This window comes from Equus caballus, chromosome 17, assembly GCF_041296265.1.
Source record: "Equus caballus isolate H_3958 breed thoroughbred chromosome 17, TB-T2T, whole genome shotgun sequence".
Classification (NCBI taxonomy): Eukaryota; Metazoa; Chordata; class Mammalia; order Perissodactyla; family Equidae; genus Equus; species Equus caballus.
In genome coordinates this window covers 81,495,986-81,515,216 of record NC_091700.1, presented here as the reverse complement: position 1 = coordinate 81,515,216, position 19,231 = coordinate 81,495,986, and the positions used below count along the sequence as shown (strand labels likewise).

At 35.7% G+C, this 19,231-nt stretch overlaps 1 long non-coding RNA gene across 1 annotated transcript in view; it reads left to right on the top strand.

Moving 5' to 3' along the window:
• Positions 1-10,862: 10,862 nt before the first annotated feature.
• LOC138918473 (uncharacterized) overlaps positions 10,863-19,231 on the top strand; it is a 33,192-nt gene continuing 24,823 nt past the window's right edge. The window contains exon 1 of the long non-coding RNA XR_011427883.1: positions 10,863-11,009. This is a non-coding gene — a long non-coding RNA (uncharacterized lncRNA). The remainder of the gene's footprint in view (positions 11,010-19,231) is intronic.

Genomic DNA, 19,231 nt, shown 5'->3' with positions numbered 1-19,231 from the left:
CTTCTAAGCTATTTGGGTTTTAACAACTTCTTCAGGTGCTTCTGAAGCACAGTGAAGTTTGAGAAGCACCGCCTTAGAGAATGAGAAAGTGCAAAGCAAGTGTTAGTTTAGGAATTGGGAATTGTGGATATTTTATGCTTGAGAAAAAGAAACACAAGTTGTAGAGGTAATTTATGGCTCTGATGGTGAAAATATCTAGGAAGACAATGGATCATAGGTACAGATAAGATTGTCCTAATCATTCTGCTAACCAGAGAAATGTTTATTGCTTTTACCAAAATTTGTTCCTTTTTTTAGCTCTATTTTGGATATGTAAAGCATTTTTTTTTTAAAGATTGGTTCTGAGCTAACATCTGTTGCCAATCTTCCTTTTTTTCCCTTCTTCTCCCCAAAGCCCCCCAGTACCTGTTTGTATATCCCAGTTGTAGGTCCTTCTGGTTGTCCTATGTGGGACTCCGCCTCAGCATTGGCCTGAGGAGCAGTGCTAGGTCCGTGCCCAGCATCTGGGCCCCCGAAGCAAAGCACATGAACTTAACTACTCGGCCACGGGATATTCCTTGTTGATCCATGAATAGTAATTTTTGATTTGGGAAGGTTATATTTGCCTTCAGTGGATCTGACAATTGAGCAACTCTTTCCTTCCATTTTTCTGAATGCAAATTTTGTGTAAATTGTGTGTAAATACACATGGAAACGTGTCCCTGATTCAGATGTAACAGATTAGACTGACTATAAGGTGGGAACTAGTCAGGGTCAAGCTTGTTTCTGACCTACAGGAGTTGAATAGAGATGCAGAGGGAGGAAAAGTTTCATATATTATACAAGTTTATCCTGGAGGACCATCTAGTGGCTTATGATGTCTCCCATAAAATGAAATAAAGCCAATGGTGGTATGGACCAAGCAGCAGCTAATTCTCTTAGGAGGATCAGTGTCCACTCATTAGAGGTTTATCAATCCAGAAGACAGATACTCATATCATGAGATTGCTTAATGTTGGCCCAGGAGACTAACGCTATGCAGATGGAGATCAATATAGCTTCTATTTTTGTTTAATTCCCCAGTCTAAAAGAGGTCTATTTGTTTGAAACTTTCACGTGTGCTGAAAAAATTAGAACTTATTCAACTCAGTCTTACAGTTTTTCTGGTATAAGTACATTCTTAGTCTTAAAAAGTATCAGATGACAAGCTAACGTTGCTATTACACATATTATACAAGATCTACACAGGCCCAGCATATATCAACTTGGCTATCTCATTGTAACTTTGTGGGGTTGGCAGAAGAATAGCCCCCCAAAGATATCAGGTCTTAATTCCTGGAATTTGTGAATATGTTACTTTACGTTGAAAAGAGGACACTGCAAATGTGATTAAGGTTATAGACCTTGGGGTGCAGAGATTGTTCTAGATTATCTGTGCAAATCCAATCTAATCACATGAGTCCTTAAAAGTAGAGAAACTTTCCTAGCTATGGCCAGAGAAAGATGTGACTGTGGAAGCAGGTCAGACAGATGTGACATGAGAACCGCATGACTCCCTGTTGTGGGTTCCTAGATGTGGGGGCTATATCCAAGGACTGTAGAGAATTCCCTAAGAGCTAAGAGTGGTCTCTAGCTGATGACCAGCAAGGAAATGGGGACCTCAGCTCTCCAACTGCAAGAAACTGAATTTGCCAAAAGATGAATGAGCACAGAAGCAGATTCTCCCTAGAGCTGGCAGAAAGGAATGCAGCCCTGCTGACACCTTGATTTTAGTCCAGTGAGACCCGTACCAGTCTTCTCACCTACAATAACCAAGATAATAAAGTTGTGTTATTTTAAGTTAACTTTGTGGTAATTTGTTATGGCAGCAATAGAAAACTCATACACTTCATACTCAATATTTCAAATATTTACCTCTAACAGCCCTCTTAAACCAGATCCTCCTCCAAGTTTTCCTATCTCTATAAATGACTCTATATCTCTCTCTATATATCTCTATAAATCATCCATGTGCATGCCCTTCCATCTGTTGTGGGCATATCCATTCCGAGGACAAATGTCCCTGCCAGGGTTTTCTTTCTAAGAAGGACTAGGGGAAATGGGTGTTGGGCAGATCACTGGCAGTGAACCAGGCTGTTGCTGAGAGATGTGCACCCGTGAACACAGGTACAAATGGAGGCCCATGGATCACGTCTCCAGATGTAATTGTAAGAAATCAGTGTAACAATTCCTAATATGCTTTATCGTCTGACTTGTCAAATACATCTTAAAGTCCAGGGAGACCAGATATGAATTTAGAATTGTCACAATCCTGGTGATTCTGTGCCTATCCACAGCAGTGCAAGGAAAGCCAGCACCCTCCCAGTCCCTCCCTAAAGCACGGAGCTCAGGCAAGGGCCCCTCTAGCCTGGGTCAAACATAGGTACAGAAAATGAACAAAAAGTAAAAATGCTCCGTCTTCACGATTCTTACCTTCTAGCCAGCAGACAGAAAATAAACAAGAAGTGTAAGTAAAGTATATAGTGGGTTGTAGGGTATACCTGTATCCAATTTCACTAGACATTGTCGTTTTTATTAAAGTGGTTGTATTGGTTTTCTATTGCTGTGTAACAAATCATGACAAACTTAGTGATTTGTGATTTGAAACAATGCATGTTTGTTATCTCACAACTTCTGCAAGTCAGAAATTTGGCCATGGCTTAACTGGATCTTCTGATCAGTGTCTCCCAAGGCTGCCATCAAGGTTTTGGCTGGACTGATTTCTCATCTGAAGGATCAACTGAAAAAGAATCTGATTTCAAGCCTCCTGTTAGCAGAATTCCTTTTCTTGTACCTGTACAATAGGGGATCTGGGTTGGTATTTTTTGGTTGAGTTTTTTTTTTTTATCTTTTGGATTTTTTTTGCTAGCTGTTCTCTGGAAGTTCTCCAATTGTTCGAGAGATCACCTGCATTTGCTAGAGGCTGCCAGCAGTTCCTTATCATGAAGGCCTCTCCAACATGGCCACTTACTTCAATAAGACTATATTGAGAGTCTCTCCTGCTAGGAATCTTTGACTTCAGAGAAAGCAAAGCCCTCTTTTGTTGTTGTTAGTGCCTTTGAGAGGATTCCAATTCCTAGCAACCCTGTGTGCAGCAGAGTGGAACCCTGCCCGGTCTTTGTGCACCATCCTTTCATCTTCCAGCCTTGTATCAGACAATGCTCCACAGCTATTTAATGGCCAATTATTTTTAAAGTGGGTGGCCAGATCCTTCTTCCTAGTCTGTCTTAGTCTGGAAGCTCTGCTGAAGCTTGTGCACCAAGGGTGACCCTTGGTATTGAAATACCAGTGGCACAACTTTCAGCCTCACAGCAACATGCAGCTGCCAGATTATGACAACCGACAGACAAGTGATGAGGTTCCCTGACTGGGAAAGGAACCAGGTTACAGTCATGAGAGCGAGGAATCTTAAACACCAGACCACCAGGGTTGGCAAGCCCTCTTTCAGGCACAGTCAATTCATATGTCAGGCCAATTCAGGGTATTCTCATTTTTCATTAACTCAAAATCAACCAATGAGAAACCTTAATGACATCTGCAATATTTCTTTCCTGTCCATATTCTATAGGCTAGAAGGGAGTTACAGGTATTGCTCACACTCGAGGGATTAGACAGAGCATGAATACCACGGGCCAGGGAACATGGGGCAACCTCAGGGTCTGACTGCCACTAGGAGTACACGATGTGTTTTACATTGTTCAATATTCTTGACAACACCTGGTACTGTCGCTATTTAAGTTTTACTCATCCACGTGCTATGAATTGCTCTATTTTAGTAGTTTCAGTTGGCAGTTCCCTAATTTTTAGTCAGATTGACCTTTTGGTTTTTCCATTTTACATTATTCATTAGGATTACCTTTTCATTGCATTGCCTGTTTATCTTTTTTGCTTTTATGCTCTCAATTTTTTTTCTCATATTTTTAATAGCTATTTACCTTTTAGGATGAAGAGACGAGACAATTATATGACATTAAAATATCTCCTCTCCTCCAGTTTTTGTTTGACTTATAAATGTATAAAATTTATACAGTTAAATAACCAATCTTTGTGTTTGTTTTCTGATTTTTCCATCATTTTAAAGAAATTTCTCATATATAAATTCATAAAGGAATTTTTCTATTTTTTAAATTTCAAATTTTTTTGTTAACATTTAGTTGTTTAATCCATTTGGAATTTTTTGTGTGTGAATGGTAGGGATCTCTATTTTTTCCCGTATGAATGCCAATTATCAGATCTATTTACAGCAGAACCATTCTTTCCCAATTTTTATTTTTCGATTCTATCAGATATCAAGATTCTAGTCTTGCCTGGAGTTTTCTTTTTGTGATTGGACAAGGTTCACCAGTACTGCAATATATCATTTTATAATAATACTTAGTACTTTGTATGTGGAATTTCCATTTTTTCTTCTTCAAAGTCAATATTTTTATTCTTGGCCTTTTCTTTCAAATAGAAATTAATATTAACTTGTTTACTCACATCAAAGGGGTTAAAAACAAGATGGGGAATTTTATTTGGAAATGCATTGCCTTTATAAATGAATATCAGTATAATTGACTTTATCATATTGCATCTTCCTGTAGATAAACATGATGTATTTATTCATTTTTTTAGGTCTTCCTAATGTCTTTCACTCAGTTGCATAATTGGCTTCATGTATTTCTTGCACATTATTTTTGTTGGATAATTAGCTTATTATTGCTCAGTTGGCTTCATAAAAACAAGTAAACGAAGTATAAATCTCCTGAATACTGTTAAGCTGCATTATAATGACAAAATTTGATATGTGACATTTTCCATATCTTTATTTCTAAATTTTGTCTATTTATGTCATCTCTTGCACCTATGGATTCTTTAGAAGTATATACTGTTTATAATATATTTAGAAATATAGTGTTCTTTTTTCATTTCCAAATGAAGGTTTGTGTTTATTTAAGAATGATTTGATCTCTAATTTACTTTCAAAGTAATGTACATTTGAAGAAATTGAGGAAAGAAAAGTTACTTGCCCTAGTCAGAGAAATAGGTGGTAGAGCTAAAAATCATATATTGGCTATTTGACTTCAGGGTCTGCACTTTTGTAAATTTCCTGTGCTACTCTCTAGAGTTGAACATTACCAAAACATTTTTAAATTTTTTTAAATCCATGTTACATTATTTGCACTTCCTTTTTTCATGTGTTTGTGGATTTTGAGTGCAGCAAATCATTTAGTATATTTAGTAAGAAAGTATACTTACATCTTCAGTTATAAAATGACTTAAATAGCATAACTGGAAAAATATGTCAACATAACTTATAATTGACTTCTAAGAAACGTGAAACATCTGAATTTAATAAAAAGTGGCAAAGGTGTGTATAACTGCTTTTTATAAGAACAATTAATGAATCCATATAGGTAATAACAGTGGCCAGATACGTGTGTATCATTTGAGGCATATTAGAGGGTTTCAGAGAGCCAATGGGCAAACAATTTGCAAATCTAATATCAAATTTGTATTTCAAGTGCAAGGAAAACTCCTAAAATGCTCCTAGAATTATTCTACTATAGTAAATCAGATGATCTGAATTGATTGAAATGGAAAATTATTGACTGAAACTATTTCAGGAAAACCAGCTGCCAAAATCAGCTGTTCTGGTGTAAATAAAACAAGTTAAACCATAACGGCAGAATCTTAGAAATTTGGGAACTTAATCATGCCATCTGGAAATAAATAGACTAATCAGAGAATGTAGATTCAGAAAAAATAAAATTATAAATAACTTGAAATACAATCATAAAAATGTATTATCTTTACCCTGTCTCATTTACTTACCACTTACATGTCACTGTATCTCTGTATTGTACTGTAGCTACTGTATTTCTGAGTACTAATACTTAAATTTATTTTTACAAATAGACAAATGGTAATTTTTAATACATATTTTCTATGCATAAAGTAAGTTACATTTTATTGTTTGATCAATGTTTATTGGCTATAAATCAATTCACAGAAATAAAAGATGCTTAGAAATTTTCAGTATGGAGATCAGAATGCCGGTGTGTGGGTGCATGTGTGTGTCTTGTGTAGAGAGCAAGAGACACAGACAGAGAGACAGAGAGAGAAAGGGGGAGAGCACAACCTACCTTCCTCTGAAAGATTTTTGAAAATCCCCATGATCTTTAGACTCAACATCGCTAAATGGGAAAATGTCCAAGAAATGTTTAAGACAATTGTCCCTACTGCAACAAACATATCAAATAAAAAGGCTGAAACTGAGCCTTTAATCTATTTATATCTCTCTGCGTGTATGCAGTGTAGTCTGTTGAGAATTGACTGCCCTGATTGCCTTACCTATAGCAGCTGCTGCTGCACTGTCCACACCCCTCAACCCTTATTGCATGCTATACCTAGGGCAGAATTGCATGTTGTGAAATAAATCATCATAGGATCATATTAGAAGCTGTACAATTGTCTGTTTCATAAGCTTAATTTTGTATAGCAGTAACCTATTCTTTTCTATTACACAATCAGAAGAACATTCTACTGGTAAAAACATAGGAGGGATATGGATGAGTCTTCTAAATTTCCCGTGTAAGGTCTATTTCTTTTTATCAATCATCAAGATTTCTCTTATATTAATAATGACACAATTATGTTAATAATAAACAAAACGTACTACATAAGGTATGGCTTCAGTAAACACGACTTCAGTCAATCTAAGAGAATTAAGAATGAATGAACTTTTGACATTGTTATGAACACTGATTACACACCTATATGACTGAAAATATACATGATCAATTGACCAAAATTTCAAATTTTGTTCTGAGTAGACGTGATGAAGTTTGTCATTTGCAAGTCAGAGGAAGCCAGACAAAGAAAGAAGAAACAGAAATAGAGAATAGAGATAATTTGGTTCAGATCTCTAACTCACTGATCAGCAATAGGAGAGACATAAATATTTAGAGAGATTTTATACTCTGACTTAAACCAGTAATAACAGTTCTCTCTAGTCATTTTGATTTCCAATAAATCCCTTTTCCATGAATTCTTCTAATTCAGCTTTGGTAATATTAAAATACAGAGCTAATATTTTTTTAAAGAATATTACTACTATTTTATTATAATATTTTAATGCAGGGGGGAAAATATGATTATTTCTATTTGAGGAATGTGGAAAATTAGGCTTATACACATGAGATCTTCCAGAAATACCTATCAGATCTCCTTATGCACAGTCTAGTATTATCAATATTGCTGCATATCTAACTATAATATATTAAGCATCTCCAAAAGGAATAGGCATAAAAGAATTTTTTCCCAGAAATTATCTATATTTGAAAAATTTATCCATGTTGTAATGTCGAAATTCTTTGCTAAATTGAATTCGAGTAAATATTGCTTTAGTTGTCACCAAACTGATTTATTTCTGCCTTCTAGCCTAGGTGGATCATACATATTAAATAAAGCAAAACCATCTAAAAGAAGTTGAGTAGGAAAATCTTTGATCAAGATGATCAAAGTACTGTTTGTTCTCTGGGAAAGGTGTTCAAGGTTAGCCTATGATTTTATAAGGTGTGAATCCTATTCTCTATTTTTGTTGCTGTATTGTTCTAAGATGGTTTAGGTTCAACTATTGAGCTGGCTTACCAAAATCCTGTTCGTTTTTTTTTTTTTTTTAAGATTGGCAGCTGAGCTAACAACTGTTGCCACTCTTTTTTTTTTTTTTTCCTGCATTATCTCTCCAAATCCCCTCAGTACATAGTTGTATATTTTAGTTGCAGGTCCTTCTAGTTGTGGCATGTGAGATGCCGCCTCAATGTGGCCTGAGGAGCAGTGCCATGTCTGCGCCCAGGATCTGAACCAGCGAAACCCTGGGCTGCTGCAGCAGGGTGCCACGGGGCCGGCCCCTCAAAATCCTGTTCTATCAATGATTATGGTCTGATATCGTATGCACTATATTACCCCGTTTCTTTTTTTATTGTATTGTTCAGAAAACACAAAAGATGATGCTAAAAATAGCAAAATAATGGTATGACCAATATAAGTACTTAAGTTAGTCAATGTCATGAAGGTAAAAGCTGAGAAGATAAAAGAAGCCAGATATATGAAGAGGTTTGCTCAATTACTAGTGAAAAATGATAGAATTTTGTGTATAAGAATGAACTACACAGAAAATTTAAATTCTTGTTAATTGTTCATTGAACATTTACCTGGTATCATGTATTGTAGCAAGGCATTTGTGGGCTTATTTGAGTTTCGTCCTCACAATGACCATCAGAGTGTGGGTGCAATGTCGTAGAAGAGGAAACTGAAGTTTGGCAGAGAAGTAGCCTGAGGAAGTCCCCTGGCTGGACTTGGGCTCAGGTGTTTCAGGCACCAAACCCAAGATGTTAACCACAACCGGCGAATCTATGCTAGGAAAGCAGCCTGGCATCTCTCTGAATTGTTGATATTTTTTCTTCTTTTTAAGGAAATAGATTTCAGTTTTAGAAGAGTTAGTTGGTCCTTTATATCGACAACAAACACCAGTGGAATAACGGTCAATTACTTTCCAAGAGGCACATGGAGAATTTACCTTTAGTACAGTGGTGTTCAGATCAAAGGAGCACCTCGGGCCACAACAGCATTTCCCTCTAGGAGGTCGAGGTCAGCTCCTCTCCCCTGCAGGAAGGCTTTGAGGAGGAGGCATCCTTATGCTGAGGCTTTTGGTACACTAACTACTTGAGATTTTACTTCTGATTCTACAGAACTTCTTAGGAAATACGTATGCACAGACAGATGCTCCAGGATAAGTGAAGCCTATAGCTATCACTTCAAAGAGTGTAAGGAAACTAATAAAGTCATGGTCATATTTTGAAGAGCGTGTCTGTGCATAATTCAGTATTGTTTCTTGGATTAACATCAATAAAATTTTTTAATTTAATGTGATTTAGAAGATGAACACTCAGTTCAGAAGTCTAAACTATTTGTTGATCAAAAGCTGGGATTTAAAATTGGGACTTCAATTTTGCGTTATTTTATACTATACATTCAAGGAGACGGAGTGAGGAGAAAAATTATGCCGGGAAGCAATTTTCTAATAAATTAGAACATAGTGATGACTTGCATGGTTGTGTAAATTTTGTTACATGCAATCCCCACGTAGCTGAAGCTACAGACTGAAATGAACATTTTTTTATGATGCACACTTTCTTCAAAGAACTTTGAAAACAACGTAGCAAAAGAGCATGAAATTAAAGTTGCTTTCTAAAATAACAGCACAGTTTGCATCTGTTTTCGATTCTTTCAGCATTTTAATTTTGAAGCTATACATATACAGTAGTTAATTACAGATGGAAAAACCCAATCAATCAGCCAGCTCTTTTGATTGTACTGTCCCAGGTAGTTGCCTTCACTGATTTGCCATCCACTTAATGTAAGAGACTCATGTCAACAGGCAGAAATGTGATGTTTGTGAGTGCTGGTGGGGGTGTGTGTGCGTGTGTGTTTGTGTGTGTTCACCCCAGGTCACTAAGAGTATTATCACAGACTGAAACTAAGTTTGTTTCAAAAATGAAAAATTCAGACATATTTCTTAAGATGTATATTTAAAACTAACCACTCTGATTGTCTTCTTAGGATTCTCCTGGTGTTATGAATTAGTTGACTTAAATATTGTTTGGTAATTTTGTTAAACACAGTCCAGGTGACTGACTGGCTTTGCAGTTGTGTTACTTGTATAATTTAAGAAAAGGAGGATAGTTTTTAATTTATATTCCCACTTTATTTCACAAGGTGGAAAATGTGAAAAATTTGCTATCCATTAAACATACATTAACTGAGGGATCAAAATATCATAAATATCTGTATAAATGATAGATTTTATATGTAAATATAAATATATATATAAAACAATATATAAACATATATAAAACAAATTTTATAAAACATATTAAACTAAATAATGAATCAAAACAAAAAAGAGATAAAGACAATTATAGAGTTGTAAGGGGAGTGAATATATAATCATACCACATTGGGTCTAAACATCATTGCAGTCAAAGCTTTTCACCATTTTGTGGTTTTATTTTTAAAAGTATGGTGATGTTATTATATGCATCTTACACGAAATATTTTGTTTTTGGCTTTAAATTCTGAAAGGAATTTCTCACCTAGGGCTTTATATAGAGAGATGTGAGCAATTGATTTCATAGGACTATTTATCTGACAAAACCTGATTGGAGAATGGTGGAATTGATGAGTCTAATTTTCCTGCTATTCTTCAAAATAAAAACAAACACAGTAAACTCTCAGGGGAGAAGCTGAGGTCTATGCTCATTCAGTGGTTTTCCTGAAAAATTACACTATCTGAGGGCTGAGAAACAAGTAGAACTCAGATTTTGAAATCCCAAATTCTATGCTTTTCTCCTATTCGATGCATAAGACAGTTTGGAATCTTGGAAGAGACTGGACAGACAGGCTAGCAATGAAACCACAGTCTGAGCGCTTGTTGCTTTGTGATGTTGGCCTGTTTTTTGAGTCTCAGGCTCCTCTTAAAAATGATTTAGTAACTTCTATCTCATAGAGGTTTTTGTAATGATTAAATGAGAGAGTTTGCACTAAAGGCCTAATATGAGCCTGACAAGAGGAGCTGTTATCATAAAAATAAAGAATTTAAACATTTAATAGATTGAGAGCAATGGATAAAGTTAGTAGATGAGTAAGACATAAAAGGACTATCTAATATTTAATATATGTCTGAAATTCAATGTTTTATATGGATGTTGTAGATGGTTTTCATCCTAGCAACACACTTCTTTCATTTTTATTATTTCAATCACATTCTTGACTTTTGTTTCCATTCAATCCTAGGTGTCCTGTTTTTGTCATAGAGATAAAATGGAAGCCAGCTCTCCAAGATGATACAGAGGTCACTTTCATTATGGGACAGGCCCACTTCCTTCCAGAAGGAAAGTGAAAAAGGAAGGAAGGAAAGAGCAAAGGAAGGAAGGAAAGAGTGAAGGAAGGTTGGTTCCCCAGTCTGTGCCTTCAGTCTTTTTCTGTCCTCCTGGCCAGATTGTTTAGTGGGCCAGACTAGGTTCACAGAGGTTTACTAATGCAATTGAAATTGTTTTACCCTGGTGTGGATGATTATGGGTCCAGTACATTATGCCAAAGAGCACGTGAAGTAACTGGTGAAAAAACAACTTGGAATGATGTACCTGCATTGATAGCAATTATGTAAAATCATACCTTCATATACGTTTGAAAGGAGTTATTATTTTCCTTTTGGTTTGCTTTTGATAGCTGAACATTTCTTGTTAACTTTGGTTCCCTAATTAAATATACATAAAGGCAAAAACATATTTAAAAAGAACCTAAAGCAAACTATTCACCTTACTTGGCACCACTCCCATGACTGTTCTCCAGCTTAAAATTTGATTAGCCATCAGTGTCCAGCCCTTTGAAGTCCAAAGGCCTCTCGAAATTCCCTAGACTAAAATCAGGTAAGTGGTTCTCTGGCTAAATGTGAAAATGAAGAATACTTGATTATTGTCCTTGAATATGTTCCCTCTTCATTCGCATAAGTATGGTCTATGGAAATTATAATAAATATGCATACATCGTCAGTATTGGTTTCAACCTAATTGCATTTTGGTATGTTACCTCTTCCTGTATGACAATTTACCTCAAATTGGTGACTTAAAGTAGCAAATGTTTATTATCTCGCAGTCTCCATGAATCAGGAATCCAAGAGCAGCTTAGCTGGGAAATTCTTGCTCATGGTCTCTCATGGGCTTGCAACCAAGCTGTTGACCAGGGCTGCAATATTTTCATGGCTTGACTTAGGAAGGACCTACTTCCAATGTCGTGTGAATCCTGACAAGCCTCAGTTCCTGGCCACGTGGACCTCTCCATAAGCTTCTAGAGTATCTTCATAATATGGCAGCAAGTTGCCCCCAAAGCAAATAATTCAAGAGAAAGAGGGAGAAAGGGTAGGGAGAGACAAAGAGAGAGAATTCAAAATGGGAAGCTACCGTCTTTTTAGAAGTGGAATCCTGTTACATCTGTCATATTTTATTCTCTGAAAATGAGTCATTAAAACCAGCCTACACTCAAGTGGAGAGGAATTAAGTTCCCTCCTCTTGAGGGAAAAAGAGTTTGTGTATATAGCTTTAAAACTATCACAATACATTTATCTAAAAAAGTATCCATCTGCATATTCTAGATACTTATGAAAAGCAAATAAAACTTATGTAGCCACTGTTACTAAAACCTACACAATTTTAAAAGTACATGGCTTTCACAAGTTGTACTGCAAGGAATGGAATTCACCTGAATTCAACAGTGTCCTGATTATGTAATGGTCTTTGTGCTGACCCATTTGTTTGTACTATTTGTCCAGATAAATAAGATTAGGCATTCTGAGATATATAGATAATGCAGATGTTATGCTTGCTATCTTCATATATTTGGTGTGTCCAAAAGTGTCTGACCCACAACTTCTCCCCTAGTCTTGTGCTACCAAAATTTCCATTAATTATCTGTATAATTGGACAACTTATTTAATATCCATTCCTACCTTAAGTACCTATGGTACTCTCCTTTTAAAAATGCAAACAGTTGAGGTGCAAGAGAGCATTTCTCATTTTCTTTCCATTTTGAAGAAAACGTTCAGCATTAATCGGGATACAGACACTCACAGGAGCCGAATGCCCCCTGAGGACAATTTGTCTTCTGTTCCTACCCAGTTTTTTTCATTCTTGGAGAAGGAGCCTCCTGTTCACATTTCTGTGCAATGTTCAGGTGTTTATGAAAAAGAGAACGCTTTCATATTCTTGGATCTGTTCTATTTGCAACTGCTTAGACTTTCTTTCTCTGACTAGCTATACTCTGTTTGACATAAAAGCCAGGCTAATGCTCTTTTTAATGGTTGAGTAAGGCTGAAAGTATTCACATCAATTTCCTATTGCCACAAAATGATCTGGGTCATGACAATCCACAAGCCAAGTTGCTAGACCATTACTAAACTACCATCACATAAGGGTAAGTTAGCAAGTTTGACCTTTTAAACCAAACTTCAAAATGTTCTTTTGATTAAAGTCTACAACAGTCCCCGGAGATCTCCAGTGCTGAATGTTAGGGATTTAACACAACACTGAGATCTTGGCAGATAAATGTTCCTTTACTCGTAAGCTTTGCGACTCACACACGGTTTTAAATTCCCTTGTTCTATAGAATTACCATTCTGTGCGTAGTTTTATTTTGAAGGCGGTGAATTTATTTCCAAGATGAGGACTCGTGTCCAGGAAGCCAATTTAACCCAAGCAAGTGAAAGCTTTATTCTTTCTGAGAAAATTAGCTATTTAAGGATAAATACTCTAATTTGTCCTTTCAGCCTAGGTTTATGGGTAATTTCTGGCCACTTTTGAATACTTTTCTGATTTTTCCCTTGAATATTCCTCTTGCCTTTTCAGCATTTCCTTTTCCAGTCTTAATTCCTAGTCTATACAGAATAATAGCTCAGGAAACCTTTGACCACTCTAATTTTTGCATGTTACTGGACCCAATGTTTATTTCCAATCTGACCCATATAGTTTTGTTTGCATTTTCTACAATGCTGGCTTTAACAAAAATCTAAATCATTTATTGTAAATAGCAGCTTTATTTTTAATACATGTGAATTTTTTTCACATTTTTATGTTTCCTGGCCTAGAAAATACATTAAAGAGCTAAAAAGCATACATATGTAGCCTTGTAATTATTTTGTCTTCCACAAAGCAACATCAAAGTGTGAATAAACGTCATTTTCTCTTTCTAACTTGGGAAATTCAGTCTTCTAAATTCCTCTTCAGACTTGAATAACATTACTTCTTCAGAGTCAATGTAAAAACTTTCAGAGGCTTTGGGTGATGTGTGGGTAAAATTACGTTATGCTTTATTCTCCTGGGTTATTTTCTTTTCCCATATTGCACTTGTTTAAATGTATTTATATCAAAGAAAATTATTTCAACATAAGAAAATTTTATTAATATATTAAACACTACTTAGGAGATACTTTTTGGGTTTGCATTTCATTTCACTAATAATATTTTTGTTTTCTTTTAAATTCTAATAGTGTTTTGTGATTTATGTTTCTGCCAAAATTTCTTTTATTATTTTTTATAACTAAGTTCATTTTATCTCAAAAATCTTCCTGCTTCATTGAACTTTACAAATTTTTCAAACTCTGCTATGTGATGTGTCTGGAGATCCTCATGATTTCTTCAGGAGCTAGTTCTATCAATGAGAGAAGGAAGTGGACAGATAGATATACAAATTGTAGGATCATAGCCTAATATCAGTCTTAATATTTCTCCTTTAATCTGTCTTGCCTATGGGACACTAGTATAGATTTTCATTTGCTATAGGGAGGAACAGCTAAATATGTTTGGTAAAAATTGCTCTAAGGCATCATTTGGTTTTCAGTACTATTTTTCTACTTCACATAATGCTTCCCTTGCATGTTAACTACATGGTCATTCTCCTCCCCACTGCTAATTGCAGATTGTCTCAAAAGTTAACCATGTTTACCTTGGCCTTCTATCTCCTCGTATTTCACAAAATACTTCAACATTATAAATTTAAAAGCATCTGAAGATCTCTATCTGTCTGTCCACATTTCTATCTCTATTTCAGATAGAATTATGTCAAACAGGCATGCAATTCACTCACACAACTCAAGCTCGGTCACATACATTAGCTAAGCCCTCATTTATCACTTATAATTTAAGACTTCTACTATTGATTTAGTTGGTTAATTTATTTCTGATTACCTTAGTGGATGTATTTCCTACTTAAAGATGAGTGAGAATAATCTTGCTAATTCCTGCATTGTGAAAGAAGGGGGAAAATTTATGAATTTTTGCAACATTTGGCCTTGGAAGGTCACCCAAAGGGATCGTTACATACTGAGATGGTTCTGTGCTTTGGCTGCTGTGCTGCAAACATCACAGAAAAATGTTGCTGTTAATTATGTTTTAAAACCTATTGAATAAGTGATTCTATAGTTATTAAATAACATTATTTGACAAATCTTACAACATATAGTTGTGTTAACTGATTGGTGAATACATTGCATAGCTAGCTATTACGTGAACAAATATTTCCTGTTGTATAGTTCTTTGCCATTCCCACATTTAACGTCTCCTGGGAAATAAACTGTTCCTTTAGAGTATGCATGAATTTCAGATAGTTTCTTCTCAGGTATCTATTTTCCCTCTAGTTTCAGCATTTTCTGAAATTTCACAATGAAATATGAAAAAACTAATGGTTTTCTAAAAAAGCATAAAATGGGGCTGACCCAGTGGTGCAGTGGTTAAGTCCACATGTTCTGCTTCAGCAGCCTAGGGTTTGCCAGTTGGTATCCCAGGTGCAGACCTACGCAGCGTTTGTCTAGCCATGCTGTGGCAGTCATCCCACATATGAAAATTAGAGGAAGATGGGCACGGTTGTTAGCTCAGGGGCAGTCTTCCTCAGCAAAAAGAGGAGGATTGGCAGCAGATGTTATCTCAGGGCTAATCTTCCTCCAAAAAAAAAGCATAAAATAAATTTAAATGGAAAGCTTCTTATATTCAATCAGTTAGTGTATTTATTGTACCATTTTCCAGTGTTGAATATTAGTATAGATTTTCAGAGTGCTTAACATCCACTTGTTTTCTTGTTTTCAGAGAGGTTAATACCCACTTTTAGAGATAGCATGTACATATGAAGCTATAACTAAAAAATATGACGTGGTATATCTTAAGCTTCATATGACTAGGACAGACCATTACTTTTTCAGAGCTTGGAGAAGACGTGAGATCTCCATCTCAAGTAGAAAAGTTTTTATAAAGCCATAGGCGTTTGTTTGAGATTTAATTTTGACTGATGGAAAGGAGAGTGAGATTTTGTTGGTGGCCAACTCAACATCCATTTCCCCTGACTCTTTCTCCTTCTTAACACCTCCCCAATTCTGTTCCAGTGTTTACTGACATCCAAGGGAGATTAGCACCTTCCACACCCTAAGACATGCATCTTGGTTATTTGAAGTAAATCAGGGGGTTCCATTTTTCTTTCTAAAGATTGATTTAACCATGATCATATGATCTAATTCTGGCCAATAAGATGTCTGAGGAATTCAGGGGATCTTCTAGAGGCTTCCTCACACTTAATAAAAAAATAGATACAAGGAATAGGCAATCTCTTTTCCTGTGTTTATCTCCCGGAACTGCTGAAAGTATCTTGTGAAAATAAAAATATGTAGCTAGAAGAAAGAGCTCTTATACTAAGTTTAGTAAAGGAAAAAGAAGGAAAACCTTGGGTGATTGCAACTATTTTGAGTGACTGAATATTCTGTCTCTTAACGCCCCCTATAATTTGGATTACTGATTAAGAAAGTCAGCAATTTTCCTCAGTGGTATCATGTTAAGCCCGACTTTTCCACTGTTTGCACTTACCAATATAAGTATATCTGAGAGTACGGAGAATGGAAAACATGAACCATGCTAGAAAGACAGAGAGGGTCCTGCTGGACCATGCAAAAGCAACAGATTTCAAATGGTCTTAGGGAATGTTGTTGGCATTCAAGAAGTATAGGTTAATGTCAGTTATATACATCATCCAATAGGTAAACATCTTATTAAGATCAGCAAGAACCAGTAGAAATGGATGGAGCTTGCATATTTTAAATGACTACTATTTACGAGGTATTATGCTAGTGATGATTGACATATTGTTAGCTTGACATGTTCTTAAAGCTAAAGTAGAGGATGGCGTGGGTATTGGGAGAAGGGAGGCCTAAGATCAGGCAAGTGATAGAACCAAGGGCCTTATAGGCAGTTCTCAAAGAGTTTCATGGTCAAAGTATGATACTTTAATACTGAATTAAAGGAATTGACAGTCAGGGAAAGGCATGATAAATGTGATATGTTGGGAATTTAATTCTGGCTTGTGCTTTGTTCTCGGTCCTTTTTTATATGCAATTATGTGTAAGTAGAAAATCAGATTTTCAAATGTCAGAAAGGTTCATGATCTGATTCCATTGTCTAGCAGACAATCACTATCTATAAGGATGGGTCTTTCCTTTTACTGCTTGAATTACTGCTCATTTTTTGTCATTCTGAACAAATTTTCAGGAAATATAAACACACACAGTCATACATTAAAATACCCAGAATACACTGCCACGAGGTCTCCTTCCATTTCTTGCTAATGTTCTCTTGACCTCCTAAGTAGAGGCAGGGGATGGGAAGGGTGTTACCATGTCTCCATCTTCCTGCAAATCCACAGAATTTATCCATTTCAAGAGGATTAAGCACATGTCAACCATCAAAGATGAGGCTTGACTGAGATTCATATATCACATTATCAGTGGAAATACTTCCATATTCGAGAAACGTGTTGACTATCAGACTTAGTTTTCAAAGGTGGTGTATTTTTCTATTTCTGTTTTCTGTAAAAGAGGATGGATCTAGAACTTATTTGGATACTTCTTGAAACTAGAAGCTCTATGACTTTTTTCCTTAAATAGAGGTGAAACAAACCCAACGTTATGCAGCAGTAAAAAAGGCAAGTGAGAAGGAGAAACTAAAGGTGTTGGAAAGAGGATAAATTGAAGAGTGGGGACAAAGGAGGAAAGATTAGGCTTGACAAGTAACAAGGACACTTCATGAGGGACTCAAATAATATGGGAGTTGATGAGTATAAAGAGATAGATTTAAAGGTAAAAAAAGATGGCAAATTTGACAGTTTTTGCTTGATGTTGTTACTCTCAGTAAAGTGAAAATCAAGGTACTCTGTCTTGATCAAAAGGAAGGTGGAATGTTGATCTTGGGAAAAAAGTGAAACTTGGTTCCATGTAAAGTAAACTGTGAAATCAACAGCGTGAAAATACAAAGGTTACAAAAGATGAATGAAGAGACAAATGAAGTTAGTCAGGAACAACCTGTCTTGGGTCAGATAAAAAAACATGCTCATTAATCTTCTTCAGTAAATTAAAATATAGAATGGAGATGTTGGATGAGCTGATGCTGTGTATTGACAAAACAGAATGGAGAGGCAAGGGAATTTCTATTTGGAAAAAACAATACTTTGGCTATTGCCTGCATGTACCATTGATTCTGTTTATTTTAACAATGAAGAGACAGGAATTTGTCTATTTACCTTTTTGAGAGTTAGAAAAGATACAAACAACAGCAAATTTTAGTAAATCTCATAGTTAAGGGAATGATGGCAAAATAGGCTTCTATACTTGTAACTTTTCATCACCTACTACTGCTACTGCCCTTTCATCTTAGGAGTATGATACCCATTTCTGGGTATTACTCGTCCCATTCATTTAGTTCCTCACCAATCACAATCTTTAACACCATTGGGAATTTTTTATTTTCACCTTTAGAACATAAAATTTTCGGTACATTAGTTTTCTACGATTTCTAAGTGGAAACAGAAAATACATATACTTAATTATCACACAAGCAACTCTATGTGATAAAGTAAATGGTACTTTTATGAATTTTAAGATTTTAATAAAACTGGAGTTTCCAGAGAGTGTTTTATCCACAAAATGCTCTAGAGAGCTACTGAAAGCAAAAACCTATAGTTTCGTTTCCAATTAAAGGAGGTAAGCGACTTTGATAATTCTGAATCTATTTTGGGGAGGAAAAGATTATGCCGAATATTTAATTTGTTAACAATAATTCCTCACATTGTGGTGAGGAATATAATATATTTATATACTCTAAAAAGTTTTAATTTGCACAATTGTTTTTGAATCTCACTAAATTCTTGGAAGGTAGGAAATGTAGCTAATAGAAATCCAGCTTGGTCATTATTTTATCCTGGCACATTTTGACTAAAGAAAAACAAGACCAAGTATGTGTATTTCCTTGCATCCATTTAGTAACAATGCCTCTAACTCCATTCAGTTTCTTTTCTTCTGTGATGATTTCAACAGAATGAATCACAATGTGTTCAGGATGTATTCTCTGTCATAACACACCCGATATTCCTGTTTCCATATTTTTAAGAGTTAGGTGACTTGAATAGTGATTTGCAAGCTTTAAAAACTGATGAAAAACAAACTGTATTCAATCTTTTACCTTACATAATTTCGCCGTGCCTCTCTTTTATCTCTTTAAGGAGAGAGTGATGCTGGAATAAAGCAAGAACCATTAGTCACAGTAGCATGATTAGGGCATAGACCTTTTCTCAGAGAACTTATTTGGGT